The sequence below is a fragment of the Ranitomeya variabilis genome, chromosome 3, assembly GCF_051348905.1.
Source record: "Ranitomeya variabilis isolate aRanVar5 chromosome 3, aRanVar5.hap1, whole genome shotgun sequence".
NCBI lineage: Eukaryota > Metazoa > Chordata > Amphibia > Anura > Dendrobatidae > Ranitomeya > Ranitomeya variabilis.
This window is the reverse complement of record NC_135234.1, coordinates 179,364,863-179,381,971: the sequence shown is the minus strand read 5'-3', so window position 1 is coordinate 179,381,971 and position 17,109 is coordinate 179,364,863.

The window sequence follows — 17,109 nt, the reverse complement described above, 5'->3', positions numbered from 1 at the left end:
TTACAATGCCCACTAAAACATGCTCGTTTGAATTTTCGGTATTGCCCGCCACCACCACAATGTCCACCGCCAGTTCATTATGCGGCCCTCGCTGACAATTAGCAGAGTGCCAGATGGTGCTGTGGAACCTGAATTTGGTAAGGGCCCTCAGGTGGCCCTGTATCATACATTTGGGAGGACCCTCCCTCATGCCAAATATTTAGCCAGATACAGTAATACATATTCCTCATTACTTTACAATGCCAGCTAAAACATGACATTTGAATTTTGGGCTTTGTCCACCAAAACCACCATGTCCACCGCCATGTTATAATGTGGCCCTCGCTTTTAATTTTCAGAGGGTCACCAGGTGCTGTGAAACCTGCATTTTGTAAGGTCCACAGTTCATTTTTGCCACCGGATCCCAATGGAACCACTTATATAGCGGGTGAAACCGCTGTAAGGTGAATATAATACATGAGTTGGGTGAGTTGTATGATCAATGTCAGTAAATTGGATTATACCAAACACCAAAAGCATTAGAATTAAAATTGAAATACAGTGTATTCAAGCGAGGGCCTGTTTGGTGGTCAGTCTGTCAGGCCTGAAACCCATCTCTGAAACATGTGCAAGCCTCATTTTACTTGGATACAGCCTCCTCAAAAGAAAGAGACAGGAGTGCCATTGACCAATTTGCACAAGACCAAGCATTTCTTCTGGAAGCTACCTAACCAGGCAGAATATATCTTTTGCATGGTTTTCAACAACAATGGAGTAATTACAGGATATGTCCCAGAGAGTGTCAAGGTCTGTGGAGTGTATTACTTAGGTGACAGGCAATGCTGCAGAGCTCACATGAAGGCCTTAGTGTGACAATGACCATGTTCCAATATGTGTAAGGCTGCGGCCTGAATAGGTCTGTAGAGAATATTATCCCAGTCTCTTAAGGCTGAGTCACACATAACGATATCGGTAACGATATCGTTGCAACGTCACGCTTTTGGTGACGTAAGCATCGATTCCGCTAACGATCTCGTTATGTGTGACAGCGACCAACGATCAGGCCCCTGCTGGGAGATCGTTGGTCGATGGGAATGATCAGGACCTTTTTTTGGTCGCTGATCACCCGCTGTCATCGCTGGATCGGTGTGTGTGACGCCGATCCAGCGATGTGTTCACTTGTAACCAGGGTAAATATCGGGTTACTAAGTGCAGGGCCGCGCTTAGTAACCCGATATTTACCCTGGTTACCATTGTAAAAGTTAAAAAAAAACACTACATACTCACATTCTGATGTCTGTCACGTCCCCCGGCATCCACAAGGTTGACTGTGTCAGCGCCAGCCGTAAAGCAGAGCACAGCAGTGACGTCACCGCTGTTACTGCCAGCGCTGACACATTCAGTGCAGGGAAGCTCTCGGCAGCAGCGCGTGCATTACCAGCGCTCCTGCCGAAAGCAGTTTTAACCCTGTGGACGCCGGGGGACGTGACAGACATCAGAATGTGAGTATGTACTGTTTTTTTTTAACTTTTACAATAGTAACCAGGATAAATATCGGGTTACTAAGCGCGGCCCTGCACTTAGTAACCCGATGTTTACCCTGGTTACCCGGGTGCTGCAGGGGGACTTCGGCATCGTTGAAGACAGTTTCAATGATGCCGACGTCGTTCCCCTGATCGTTGGTTGCTGGAGAGAGCTGTCTGTGTGACAGCTCCCCAGCGACCACACAACGACTTACCAACGATCACGGCCAGGTCGTATCACTAGTCGTGATCGTTGGTAAGTCGTTTAGTGTAACGGTACCTTTAGACTTAAAATATACAGATACTGGACACCACCCCACCACCATTTTTTGTAAGGAACCAAATTTAGAAAATGTAAGGGAAGCAACAGTTTTATAAAAAGGCAGAAGTCTCATTTCATAGCCTGAAAAAGTCAGCAAAGGTCTTTGTCCAGCACCGTACAATGTAAATTGCTACCGAATAAGTTTCCCCTATTTAACTACCAATTTGTGAACAGATCTGTCACACAACCTTGGTGGGCACCAACACGTCCCTTAACCCCTTTCTGACATTAGAAGTACTATCCTGTCGAGGTGGGATGGGCATGTATGCCCACCGACGGGATAGTACGTCATAGCGATCGGCCGCGCTCACGGGGGGAGCGTGGCCGATCGTGGCTGGGTGTCAGCTGGCTATTACAGCTGACATCTGGCACTATGTGCCAGGAGCTGTCACGGACCGCCCCCGGTAAATTAACCCTCGGCACACTGCGATCAAACATGATCGCAGTGTTCCGGCGGTATAGGGAAGCATCTCGCAGAGAGGAGGGCTCCCTGCGGGCTTCCCTGAGACTCTCAGAGCAACGCGATGTGATCGCGTTGCTCCGAGGGTCTCCTACCGTCTTCTCCCTGCAGGCCCCTGATCCAAAATGGCCACGGGGCTGCATCCAGGTCCTGCAGGGAGGTGGCTTACCAGCGCCTGCTCAGAGCAGGTGCCGGGATGCCTCCAGGAGTGCACTGTGTCAGATCGCTGATCTGACACAGTGCACAGCAAGTGTCAGATCAGCGATCTTACAATTTAACATGATGCTCCCCGGGGCAATGTTATAGTGTAAAAAAAAAATATTTACATGTGTAAAAAAATGAAAAAAAAAATTCCTAAAAAAAAAAAATATATTGTTCCCATAAATACATTTCTTTATCTAAATAAAAAAAAACAATGAAAGTACACACATTTAGCATCGCCGCGTCCATAACGACCTAACCTATAAAACTGTCCCACTAGTTAACCCCTTCAGTGAAAACCTTAAAAAAAAAAAAAACATTCAAGAAACAACGCTTTATTATCATACCGCCGAATAAAAAGTGGAATAACATGCGTTCAAAAAGACGAATATAAATATCCATGGTACCGCTGAAAACGTCATCTTGTCCCACAATAAATGAGCCACCATACAGCATCATCAGCGAAAAAATAAAAAATAGACCAAAAAAAGGGGAATTTCAGATAAAGAAAAAACCCAGTAAGAGTGATTATAACAAGATATATAAATTAAAATACAAAAACGTGTAGCAAGGTAGAGCTATTCATGCAGGATAAGGAAACCGGCTAACCACATACTACAAGTTAATAGCTAATGGCATATACAAGATAAATAGATCACCAAATCAGGGTAAAAAGTACCATGAAATTATATGTAAATACCATAACCTAATTAGAGAAATACATTGAACAGCACAAGTGTATAGAGGTATAAATTAGCCTAGTAAAGCCAGCGTAAGTCCATAAGCAAAAAGTGCCATAGTGCAAAGTGCAACAAGGGCTAAGCCCAGGAATACCATTATAAAATATGCTTTAGGCCATTCAATAAAAGTATGTTGTATTACCTATTGTGGAGTGTGGAAGCCGGACCCCCGCCTTCCGCCTCAACGCGCGTTTCGCCGATCTTTGTCAGGAGGCGTGGCTTGAATCATGTGTGTGTCGCATTATATAGTGCTGTGTAACCAATAGAATAGAGCGCCGCCTTTGTATAGGCGCATGCGCGGGTGTTGCCGCAACATATGGGATGCTTCCCACAGCGCCCGTGGAACGCAAGCAATCCACCGTCGCTAAGCGACAGCGATCACGTGCGGACACAATGGACGTGTTAGGAAGGTCATGATGCCGCGATCCCGGGCATGCGCACCAGCCAGCAGAATGTAGTGCGCAGATGAGCGGGGACTGAATCGCATGTGAAGCATGATAAGCAGTTATGCACATGTACGGGAGTAGTTGTATCACAGAGAGCTCCTCCTCCAGAGTGTCGGCGATCCATCGTCATGACGACGGACACATACGGACATACCGGGAGTATGAGAGAGATATCTTGATAAATACTTCCGACACATGCACAGCAAAAGCTAGAAAATGCGTGAATAGGTGAGTGTGAAACTAATTTAGCTGCACTGCCAAATAATACGTGAATGAATGTGAAACTAATTTTAGCTGCAATGGCCAACAGCAAAAATACTTAATATTGTGAATCTAAAGAAAGCATAATTACAGTAATAAATCTTATGTGATAAACAAAAGTATTGCCTGTTATACAGCAATACAACTGCTATAATAATATAAATATAAATTAGTTGTGTATTTAGTGATAAAATTACATTATATAATATATAAAGTATAAAGATAACAAAATAAGACTAATACAATGAATAAACATACACATATAGGCACAAGTAGTAGTGACAATAGCACCACTACAAGTAAATACACACGTTCTCTGTTTCTTAATTTATTCCAAATGTGAATAAACCAAAGTCACGATGTGTCCATATAATAAATTAGTGATAAATAGCAGTGAGGTCCACCATCAACCAACGCTCTTCACCGTCCGTAACCGAAATGGGCACAACATTCATGAGCACTATATGAATAGAAAGAAGAACAATTAAAAACTGATAATAAAAACAACTAGTATAAAATAACCACACATGATGAAATTGAAGATTAAAAACCCAGAGTGCAAAAAAGGGGGTTATAAGAAGGACCCAAACCCATGACTTTCATTCAACCCATATGGTACCAAAGTATTAAGGCATGCTACTTCGTCTCATTTACCCTCTATGATCAGATCCATTCCTATTAGTCAATATGTGAGAGCCAAAAGAATTTGCTCAACTGAACAAGCATATCAAGAACAAGCGAAAGATTTGTACTCAAGATTTAGAGAAAGAGGATATGGGCACCGTCCAATTAGACAAGCTTATAATAAAGCACAAAATTCAACAAGAAATCAATTGCTATACTCTAATAAGAGAAAGCAGGAATTAGCGAGTAATAAAGACGTGAGACTTATTACACCCTATAATAGTCAGTGGAAACAATTGACTAAGATTATACATGATCGATGGAATGTATTGTTGGTAGATCCGATTCTAAAAAAGATACTCACTCCTAAACCATTGATTACAGCAAAAAGAGCTAAGAACTTATCTGATTTACTGGTTAGAAGTCACTATGGTCCAAAGAAAGGCTATATACAAACTAATGTCTTTGGAGAAATTCAAGGCTTCTTCCCTTGTAAGAGATGCAAAGCCTGTACAAATACCGTAAAAAGTAAAGAATTTTTCAATTCGGATGGATTAAAGAAATTTTCAATCAGGAGATATCTTACCTGCTCATCCCAAGGCGTGATTTATCTTGCACGCTGTCCATGTAATCGAATATACATTGGAATGACAACTGTTGTGAATTCTGCTTTTGGGCTCCCTCCGGTGGTTATAGGTGGTAATGCAGTTGCCCCTGAGTTGCAGTCCTGGTCAGGTGTATCTGCTGATTGCAGATCTGACTGGGGTATTTAGGCGTGCAGGATTCATTAGTCCTTGCCAGTTGTCAATTGTTGTTGGGAGGTGTAGGACCTCTGCCTGTTTCCTCCCGCCTTTCTGCCAAATCAGCAAAGATAAGTGTCTGGTTCTTTTCCCCTGTGGCACACATGTTGTGTGCTTCACAATTCAGTGCTATTCTTTGTGTTTTCTTGTCCAGCTTAGATTGTGTCAGTATTTTCTCAGTCTTGCTGGATTCTCTGGAGTGGCAGATATACATTCCATGTCTTTAGTTAGATTGTGGAACTTTTTTGTATTATCTGCTGTAGATATTTTTGGAAGGGTTTTAATACTGACCGCCTAGTTATCTGTCCTATCCTTTCCTATTTAGCTAGAGTGGCCTCTTTTGCTAAATCCTGTTTTCTACCTGCGTGTGTCTATTCTTCTCCTACTCACAGTCATTATTCGTGGGGGGCTGCCTATCCTTTTGGGGTCTGCTCTGAGGCAAGATAGCATTCCCATTTCCATCTATAGGGGTATTTAGTCCTCCGGCGGTGTCGAGGTGTCTAGGGAGTGTTAGGCACACCCCATGGCTACTTCTAGTTGCGGTGTTAGTTCAGGATTGCGGTCAGTACAGGTTCCACTGACTCCAGAGAAAGTTTCATGCGGCTTCAAGGTCACCAGATCATAACAGTACAATTGGCCCATAATGAGTTAAATGCATCTCAGAAGAAGCGAAGAAAGGTGTTGAGCCATTTTTTTTTCTGCAGTCTGTTTTGTCTTTTTTTCCCTCTTTATTTATGGGTGGCTGAGGAGTTTTGTGCCAGCATGGATGTTCAGAAATTAGCTTCTCGTGTAGACCAGCTTGCTGCTAGGGTACAGGGTATTTCTGATTATATTGTTCAGACTCCAGCTTTAGAACTGAAGATTAGGTTTGAGCGAAACAAGTCGTTCATTTTCAAAAGTCGCCGACTTTTGGCAAAGTCGGCGTCTCATGAAACCGAGCCGATCCCAGCGTTGCATCGGCCATGCGGTACGCGACTTTCGCGCCAAAGTCGCGTTTCATTGACGTGAAAAGCGCCATTTCTCAGCCAATGAAGGTGAACGCAGAGTGTGGGCAGCGTGATGACATAGATCTCAGTCCCCACCATCTTAGAGAAGGGCATTGCAGTGATTGGCTTGCTTTCTGCGGCGTCACAGGGGCTATAAAGGGGCGTTCCCGCCGACCGCCATCTTACTGCTGCTGATCTGAGCATAGGGAGAGGTTGCTGCCGCTTCTTCAGAAGCAGGGATAGTGATAGGCAGGGTACATAAAGCTGCAAACCGCTTGTGCTGTAGCGATTTCCACTGTCCAACACCACCTTTTGTTTGCAGGGACAGTGGAAGTTAAATTTTTTTTTCCTCAGCGCTGTCACTCATTGGGCTGCCCTAGAAGGCTCCCTGACCCTGATAGCTGCGTTGCTGTGCCTGTGTGTGTACGACGCTGTGCAAACCAACTGCTTTTTTCAAAGCACAAATCCTCTTGTTCCTTCCTTTCTGCACAGCTATCTTTTTTGTTTGTCCACACTTTTTATTTAATTTGTGCATCAGTCCACTCCTTATTGCTGCCTGCCATACCTGGCTGAGATTACTGCAGGGAGATAGTAATTGTAGGACAGTCCCTGTTTTTTTTTAATTTTTTTGTGGGAGATTAAGATTGGCATTTCTGCTAGAGTGCCATCCTTGTGTGTGCCATCTCTCACTCAGTGGGCCATAGAAAGCCTATTTATTTTTTTTGCTTGATTTGGGTTCTAAAATCTACCTGAAAAAAAATCACTACATCAATCAGTGGGAGAAAAATATTGGCCTCAGGGCTTGTGTGCCACTCCTGACTCCTGTGTGTGCCATCTCTCACTCAGTGGGCCATAGAAAGCCTATTTATTTTTTTTGCTTGATTTGGGTTCTAAAATCTACCTGAAAAAAAATCACTACATCAATCAGTGGGAGAAAAATATTGGCCTCAGGGCTTGTGTGCCACTCCTGACTCCTGTGTGTGCCATGTTGTGAATTAGACTTTTTGGCTCCCTCTTGTGGTCACTAGTGATATGACTCTGGGATTGTCTTTCCTCAGTTTGGCACCCACCTGGGTTGTTAGTCCAGGGGTGTTGCTATATAAACTTCCTGGTTTCTCAGTCCTGTGCCTGGCATCATTGTAATCAGTTCCTTTCTGTTTGCTCCTGTCTGCTGGTCTTGGATCTTGCAAAATTAAGCTAAGTCCTGCTTCCTTGTTTTTTGGTTATTTGCTTTGCTCTTATTTTTTGTCCAGCTTGTACTAAATGTGATTCCTGATTTTGCTGGAAGCTCTAGGGGGCTGGTGTTCTCCCCCCGGGCCGTTAGACGGTTCGGGGGTTCTTGAATATCCAGCGTGGAAATTTTGATAGGGTTTTTGCTGACCATATAAGTCATCTTACTATATTCTGCTATTAGTCAGTGGGCCTCTCTTTGCTAAATATCTAGTTCATTCTTACGTTTGTCTTTTCTCCTTACTTCACCGTTATTATTTGTTGGGGGCTTGTATCCAACTTTTGGGGTCTTTTCTCTGGAGGCAAGAAAGGTCTATCTTTTCCCTTCTAGGGTTAGTTAGTTCTCCGGCTGGCGTGAGACGTCTAGAACCAACGTAGGCACGTTCCCCGGCTGCTGCTATTTGTGGTGCTAGGATTAGATATATGGTCAGCCCAGTTACCACTGCCCTATGAGCTGCTTTTTTGTGTTTGCAGACTTGGTATGTACTTTTGAGACCCTCTGCCATTGGGGTCATAACAGTGCCATCTCTCACTCAGTGGGCCATAGAAAGCCTATTTATTTTTTTTGCTTGATTTGGGTTCTAAAATCTACCTGTAAAAAAATCACTACATCAATCAGTGGGAGAAAAATATTGGCCTCAGGGCTTGTGTGCCACTCCTGACTCCTGTGTGTGCCATCTCTCACTCAGTGGGCCATAGAAAGCCTATTTATTTTTTTTGCTTGATTTGGGTTCTAAAATCTACCTGAAAAAAAATCACTACATCAATCAGTGGGAGAAAAATATTGGCCTCAGGGCTTGTGTGCCACTCCTGACTCCTGTGTGTGCCATCTCTCACTCAGTGGGCCATAGAAAGCCTATTTATTTTTTTTGCTTGATTTGGGTTCTAAAATCTACCTGAAAAAAAATCACTACATCAATCAGTGGGAGAAAAATATTGGCCTCAGGGCTTGTGTGCCACTCCTGACTCCTGTGTGTGCCATGTTGTGAATTAGACTTTTTGGCTCCCTCTTGTGGTCACTAGTGATATGACTCTGGGATTGTCTTTCCTCAGTTTGGCACCCACCTGGGTCGTTAGTCCAGGGGTGTTGCTATATAAACTTCCTGGTTTCTCAGTCCTGTGCCTGGCATCGTTGTAATCAGTTCCTTTCTGTTTGCTCCTGTCTGCTGGTCTTGGATCTTGCAAAATTAAGCTAAGTCCTGCTTCCTTGTTTTTTGGTTATTTGCTTTGCTCTTATTTTTTGTCCAGCTTGTACTAAATGTGATTCCTGATTTTGCTGGAAGCTCTAGGGGGCTGGTGTTCTCCCCCCGGGCCGTTAGACGGTTCGGGGGTTCTTGAATATCCAGCGTGGAAATTTTGATAGGGTTTTTGCTGACCATATAAGTCATCTTACTATATTCTGCTATTAGTCAGTGGGCCTCTCTTTGCTAAATATCTAGTTCATTCTTACGTTTGTCTTTTCTCCTTACTTCACCGTTATTATTTGTTGGGGGCTTGTATCCAACTTTTGGGGTCTTTTCTCTGGAGGCAAGAAAGGTCTATCTTTTCCCTTCTAGGGTTAGTTAGTTCTCCGGCTGGCGCGAGACGTCTAGAACCAACGTAGGCACGTTCCCCGGCTGCTGCTATTTGTGGTGCTAGGATTAGATATATGGTCAGCCCAGTTACCACTGCCCTATGAGCTGCTTTTTTGTGTTTGCAGACTTGGTATGTACTTTTGAGACCCTCTGCCATTGGGGTCATAACAGTGCCATCTCTCACTCAGTGGGCCATAGAAAGCCTATTTATTTTTTTTGCTTGATTTGGGTTCTAAAATCTACCTGTAAAAAAATCACTACATCAATCAGTGGGAGAAAAATATTGGCCTCAGGGCTTGTGTGCCACTCCTGACTCCTGTGTGTGCCATCTCTCACTCAGTGGGCCATAGAAAGCCTATTTATTTTTTTTTTGCTTGATTTGGGTTCTAAAATCTACCTGAAAAAAAATCACTACATCAATCAGTGGGAGAAAAATATTGGCCTCAGGGCTTGTGTGCCACTCCTGACTCCTGTGTGTGCCATCTCTCACTCAGTGGGCCATAGAAAGCCTATTTATTTTTTTTGCTTGATTTGGGTTCTAAAATCTACCTGAAAAAAAATCACTACATCAATCAGTGGGAGAAAAATATTGGCCTCAGGGCTTGTGTGCCACTCCTGACTCCTGTGTGTGCCATCTCTCACTCAGTGGGCCATAGAAAGCCTATTTATTTTTTTTGCTTGATTTGGGTTCTAAAATCTACCTGAAAAAAAATCACTACATCAATCAGTGGGAGAAAAATATTGGCCTCAGGGCTTGTGTGCCACTCCTGACTCCTGTGTGTGCCATCTCTCACTCAGTGGGCCATAGAAAGCCTATTTATTTTTTTTGCTTGATTTGGGTTCTAAAATCTACCTGAAAAAAAATCAATACATCAATCAGTGGGAGAAAAATATTGGCCTCAGGGCTTGTGTGCCACTCCTGACTCCTGTGTGTGCCATCTCTCACTCAGTGGGCCATAGAAAGCCTATTTATTTTTATTATTTGGTTTCTAAAGTCTCCCTGAAAAAAAAAAAAATAAATTAAACAGTGGGAGATTAATATTGCCCTTTCTGCTTGTGTGCCACTCCTGACTCCTGTGTGTGCCATCTCTCACTCAGTGGGCCATAGAAAGCCTATTTATTTTTTATTATTTGGTTTCTAAAGTCTCCCTGAAAAAGAAAAAAAAAAAAAACAGTGGGAGATTAATATTGACATTTGTGCTTGAGTGACAGTCCTGCGTGTGTGGCATCTCTGTGATTTGGTGCCACAGAAAACAGAGTGTGTAACATTGTGCCTGATTTTCCTTGTGGTCTCACCAACCTGTTAAGGGATATTGAAATCATACTGAAGTTATAGCTCACCGTGTAAGTTGTTTGACAGCAACAAATAAAGTTACTTTGGTTAAGTTTTTAAAACAATGAGGAAGTCTGGTGCAAGAGGTCGTCGTGGCCGTGGGCGTTCATTGTCAGCTGGTAATGATGGTAGTGGTAGTGGAGCATCAGGTGGTCGTGGGGATAAAAATATTCCACCTAAGTCTGGAGCTGTGGAGCCAGTTTCGTCGTCTGGCTACACAAGGCCTCGAAAGCTCTCTTTTCTGGGAGTAGGAAAACCGCTTTTAAAGGCGGAGCAGCAACAGCAAGTTTTGGCTTACATTGCAGACTCAGCCTCTAGCTCTTTTGCCTCCTCTTCTGAAACTGGTAAATGTAAAAGCAGCGCGTCGCTTGTGGATGTTCACGGTCAGGGACAAGTCGCTTCCTTGTCCTCTTCAGCAAAAACTACAACAAGAGAGAAGGATGCAGCAGGCGACACAACGGGTTACTCCATGGAGCTCTTTACACATACCGTCCCTGGCTTAGAAAGTGAAACACTTAACAGGCCATGCCCATTACAAGTAGATTCTGACATGGAGTGCACTGATGCACAGCCACAGCCAGAGTACTATGCTGCTCCTTTGACTCAGACCACCACATTGCCCTCTCAGGGTACTGATCCACAATCAGACCCTGATGAGACTATGTTGCCTCGCCACGAACGCTATACCACCGACCGACACAGTGACACAGACGAAGTTGCACACGAGCTCGAAGAGGAGGTAATAGATGACCCAGTTGTTGACCCCGATTGGCAGCCATTGGGGGAACAGGGTGCAGGCGGCAGTAGTTCAGAAGTGGAGGTGGAGGAGGGGCCACAGCAGGCATCAACATCGCAACAGGTTCCATCTGCCGGGCCCGTATCTGGCCCAAAACGCGTGTCAAAGCCAAAACCTGTTGGAGGACAGCGTGGCCATCCGGTTAAAGCTCAGTCTGCAATCCCTGAAAAGGGATCCGATGCTAGGAAGAGTGCAGTCTGGCATTTTTTTAAACAACATCCAATTGATCAGCGCAAAGTCATCTGTCAAAAATGTTCACCTAGCTTAAGCAGAGGTCAGAATCTGAAAAGTCTAAATACTAGTTGCATGCATAGACACTTAACCACCATGCATTTTCAAGCCTGGACTAACTACTAAACGTCCCTTAAGGTTGTAGCACCCTCGGCCAATGAAGCTAGTCAGCAACGCAACATCCCTTCCGTCACTGTAAGGCCACCATTTTCCGCACCACCGGCAGTATCTGTGCAGGTTTCTTTGCCAGCCAAAAGCAGTCAGGGTCAGGGAATCACCAGTTTTGTAGGAGGAAATATTGCATCTAGGTCACCGGCGGAAACAATACCGTCTCCAACCGTCTCTCAGTCTGCCATGTACACCGGCACACCCGAAAGTTCCTTCATCTCCAGCTCTCCAGTCCAGCTCACGCTACATGAGACTCTGGTTAGAAAAAGGAAGTACTTATCCTCGCATCCGCGTACACAGGGTTTTAACGCCCACATAGCTAGACTAATCTCGTTAGAGATGATGCCCTACCGGTTAGTTGAAAGCGAAGCTTTCAAAGCCCTGATGGAGTACGCTGAACCACGATACCAGCTACCCAGTCGACACTTTTTTTCCAGAAAAGCCATCCCAGCCCTGCACCAGCACGTTAAACAGCGCATCGTCCATGCACTCAGGCAATCTGTGAGTACAAAGGTGCACCTGACTACAGATGCATGGACCAGTAGGCATGGCCAGGGACGTTATGTGTCCATCACGGCACAGTGGGTGAATGTGGTGGATGCAGGGTCCACAGGGGACATAAATTTCGGGACAGTTGTGCCTAGCCCACGGTCTAGGAAACAGTTGGCTGTAGGCGTTCGCACCCCCTCCTCCTCCTCCTCGTCCTCCTGCAGAAGCTACAGCTCTTCCACAGACCGCAGTCGGCCAACCACTCCATCGGCAGATGACACTGTTGCACACCAGTTGTCCCATTATGGGCCAGCTACTGGCAAGCGTCAGCAGGCTGTATTGGCTATGAAGTGTTTGGGCGACAACAGACACACCGCAGAAGTTCTGTCCGAGTTCTTGCAACAAGAAACGCAGTCGTGGCTGGGCACAGTAGATCTTGAGGCAGGCAAGGTAGTGAGTGATAACGGAAGGAATTTCATGGCTGCCATCTCCCTTTCCCAACTGAAACACATTCCTTGCCTGGCTCACACCTTAAACCTGGTGGTGCAGTGCTTATTGAAAACTTATCCTGGGTTCTCCGACCTGCTCCTCAAAGTGCGTGGACTTTGCTCACATATCCGACGTTCGCCTGTACACTCCAGCCGTATGCAGACTTATCAGCGGTCTTTGAACCTTCCCCAGCATCGCCTAATCATAGACGTTGCAACAAGGTGGAACTCAACACTGCACATGCTTCAGAGACTGTGCCAACAGAGGCGGGCTGTTATGTTTTTGTGGGAGGATACACATACACGGGCAGGCAGTAGGATGGCAGACATGGAGTTGTCAGGTGTGCAGTGGTCGAAGATACAAGACATGTGTCAAGTCCTTCAGTGTTTTGAGGAATGCACACGGCTGGTTAGTGCAGACAACGCCATAATAAGCATGAGCATCCCCCTAATGCGTCTGCTGATGCAAAGTTTGACGCACATAAAGGATCAGGCGTCTGCACCAGAGGAAGAGGAAAGCCTTGATGACAGTCAGCCATTGTCTGGTCAGGGCAGTGTACAGGACGAGGTATAGTTTAGCTAGGTGTATTTATCCAAAGAAATAATTAATGTATGTTAGCAACTGGATAAAAATTAACCTTTATTAGGTATTCTAAAAGCCCAACATGGCACATTTAAAATATACAAGACAAAAGACTAAAGTGCTTTGTGCCCAATTACCTTACCAAAGAAAAAAGGGGGGAAACCACACAACAATTAACAAACAAACAACACTAACAGTGTTGAATTAGCTCCCAATCTGTATTCTATAATCGTGGCCAATATTTTAAAGGCAATCTGCCACCATGCCCGAAATAAATACAGGAGTTATTGCAGTGTGCTGGAATTTCTCAACGGATCACACTTTATATTTTTTGTTGTCCACCTACCAACACACTATGTATGCAATCATCAACCTCCTAATTTAACTAAATGGCCTCTCTATCATAGTGATACATTATCTTGTCATGAAAGACACACCAAATTACCAATAATATTTGTATATACTAGAGAGTGCCAAGTATCCAGATTGGAGCTTTAGTGTGCATTGGCAGTATCAATACCCAACCTATAGCGTTGCCACATCCTCATAATTACTCATCTATAAATCTGTGGGATACATATATTTCTCATTTACTTCTATGAGTGTTCCCAGATGGGTTAATTTTTGTGGCAACCTAAAGGGTTAGTGTGGATGAGATGAAAACCATGCTAGGAAGTATGCGTTTTACTGGATATATTATTCCCATATATATGGGTGGATCTCACCGCATTTTCATCCTCTCCAGCTTTTCATCTATCGCCATCCACCTCGTGTTCAGCCCTGGTGTCTGGGTATCCTGTTCTAGAAGGCGTCTCCCGACGCGTTTCTTCTTTATAGAGTCATCAGGGGAGAATGCTGCTGCCATTGCGGCTCTCCCACCTTTCTGTGGTATTTATAAATTCAGCTCGGTGCCGCGCCATATAAGCCCCGCCTCCTGGCGTGTGACGTGCTTCCTGAGCTTCCTCCCATGTTGCTAAGCAATCTGCAACACTCCCCTGCTATCCTGGACGCTTAGTATCTACATATAGCGGCGCTTGCGCACCACTCTATCCAGATCCGACGTAGAGTCTGAAACAGATTCATACATGGCAATCAAAATGTAGGGACATAAATACATGTGTTCATGCTATTTGAGTCCAATATAGTGCCTATAAATACGGCGCACCTATTATATATCTTAGCTACTGCGCTCTACTTATTTAATTATCACTATAATAACAGGAAGAATATCATAGTTTAAAAAAACAAAAATGTTTTTCTTTTCAAACCTGTTCACCAATTGGCATGATTCAAAACATTCTCAGCATATTTTAACACTCATCTCTATGTAGTGGGGCGGGGGGAAAGGGCCTCCCTGAATATCCTCAAATATTTTTCAATATCTCTATCGGTCTTAAAAAGATGGACAGGTAATATATCCTCAAATATTTTTCATTATCTCTACCGGTCTTAAAAAGATGGACAGGTAAAGACAAGAGGGACTTACCACCATCTTTCTAACCCCATGTAGGTGTACTTAAATGGACCCTACTCAATAAAAAATAAGAAAAAATATGGAAATATAGAGATATCTATAAAGGACAGAGTTCATGTATACGGGACACCACCGACAAAGAAATAGAAAGACGTGGGAAAATGTGACCCTATGAATGCCCTATTATGTATCTAAACTCCTCTCCCTACCTATCGCGGAGGTTGGCACCCTAGAAGAGCCCTGCGCAAATGGCGCCCCCACTCAACGTAGGCTATCCCAATCTATCCATCCCTATAAACCCTCATATCTCCATAGGACAGAAATGAATGTAGAATGATATTGTTTTGGCATTCTATTAGGTAAATTCTATGCTGTAGCAAAAAAATAGAATAATTCCGTACTAACTACAGAGGGTCCTGAATGGATAACCACTGCCTCTCTTGGGGATTAGCACCCTAAATCTTTCGTATTTGGCATCCCCACTCAAAGGAAGACTGACCATAAACTAAACTCTACTTGATTTAGCTTTTATGGGGTGTGAGACACATTGTTTTTACAAGAAACAGCTGTATGATTGCATTTCATTCAATCCTGATGGTTGTACTGTTCTCAAAGTGAAAATCCATCTTGTCTCTTTCTGAAGTATTAGCTTATCCCAATCACCCCCTCTCTGCGGAGGCGCTATCCTGTCGATACCCACAAAATTGATTTTACTCAGGTTACCCTGATGGAAAGAATTCATGTGAGTTGCCACTGGGGTCTCTCTCTTTTTTATAATGTCCCGAAGGTGCTCACCAACCCTCTTTCGAAATTCTCTTTTTGTTTTCCCCACATACTCTAGGCCACATTCACAAGTGGCCTTATACACGACCCCTTTAGTGCGACAATTAATAAAGTGCCGAATTAAGTATGTGGTACCCGTAACATTACTTGAAAAGTTCTTTGAGGGTCTGATAGAGGGGCAACTTTTACAGTTTCCACATCTATAACAGCCTTTTATCTGATTTGTTGTTAGGCTGTATTTATTACCAGGATCAAAATGGCTGTGGACCAATCTGTCACGGAGGGATTTTCCCTTCTTGTACGTAATCTGAGGCACAGGAGGGACACATTTGGATATGTCTCTGTCCATCTGCAATACTGGCCAATGTTTTTGGAGGATTTCTCTTATATCGTTAGCTCCATTAGAATATCTTGTAATGAAGCGTATGAAGCTCTCTTCCTCCACCTTTGGTTTAGACATTAATAAATCTTTTCTCTCTTTTTTCAGGGACTCTTTGTAGGCTCTATTTAATACTTGTTCTGGGTATCCCCTTTCTAGGAACCGATCTTTCAGATCTTTTGCTTGTTCTTTGAACATATTCATGTTTGAACAGTTCCTCCTTACCCTAAAGTATTGTCCCTTTGGGATGCCTCTTTTTAGAGGAACAGGGTGGTTACTTTCCCACCTGAGGAGAGAATTAGTGGCTGTGTCTTTTCTGTGTGTTCTTGTAATCAATTCGCCTTTAAGATGTTTTTCAATGCGAATGTCCAAAAACGTCAGACTAGTGTTGCTGGCCTCGTATGTAAACCGCAGGCCTAGATCATTGATGTTTAGGCCTTCAACAAAATTCCCAAATTCATTGGCATCTCCTTTCCAAATTACGAAAACATCGTCCATATAACGTAGCCACAAAATTATCCTCTCCTCAGGATGGGTCATAATGTCATTGAAAACCACCTTTTCCTCCCACCAGCCCAGGAGCAGGTTTGCATACGAGGGCGCACAGGGGCTACCCATCGCAGTGCCCCTGAGCTGGTGGAAGTACTTCCGGTCAAATAGAAAAACATTCCGGGTCAAGCAGAATTCCAAAGCTTTGGTGACAAAATTATTATGTCTCTCATACTGTGTACCTCTCGTGCCCAGATAATGGTCCACCGCCATCAAGCCCTTTTCATGTGGGATCGACGAGTACAACGCCTCCACATCGATACTTCCTAAAATCATATCAGGATCAAGACAAATATCTTCCAACTTAAGTAAAAGGTCAGTGGTGTCCCGTACATACGAACTCAAACCTTCCACAAACGGTTTAAGGATCTTATCAATATAGGTACCAAGTTTTTCAGTCAGGCTGTTGTTACCTGAGACAATTGGACGCCCTTTCAAGGGATTTGTGCCTTTGTGTACTTTTGGGAGGCAATAAAAAGTGGGGGTTACCGGATGCTTTGGTAATAAATAGTCCCTCTCATCTCTACTCACTATACCATCCCTAAAAGCCTCATCTATGATGTTTTTTAGTTCCATCTCAAATTGTTTCAGGGGGTTATGTGGTAATACTTTATACTCATCCTTCTTTTCAAGTAATGAAAGACACAACCTCTGATATTTTTCAGTGTCCATTACTACCACATTGCCCCC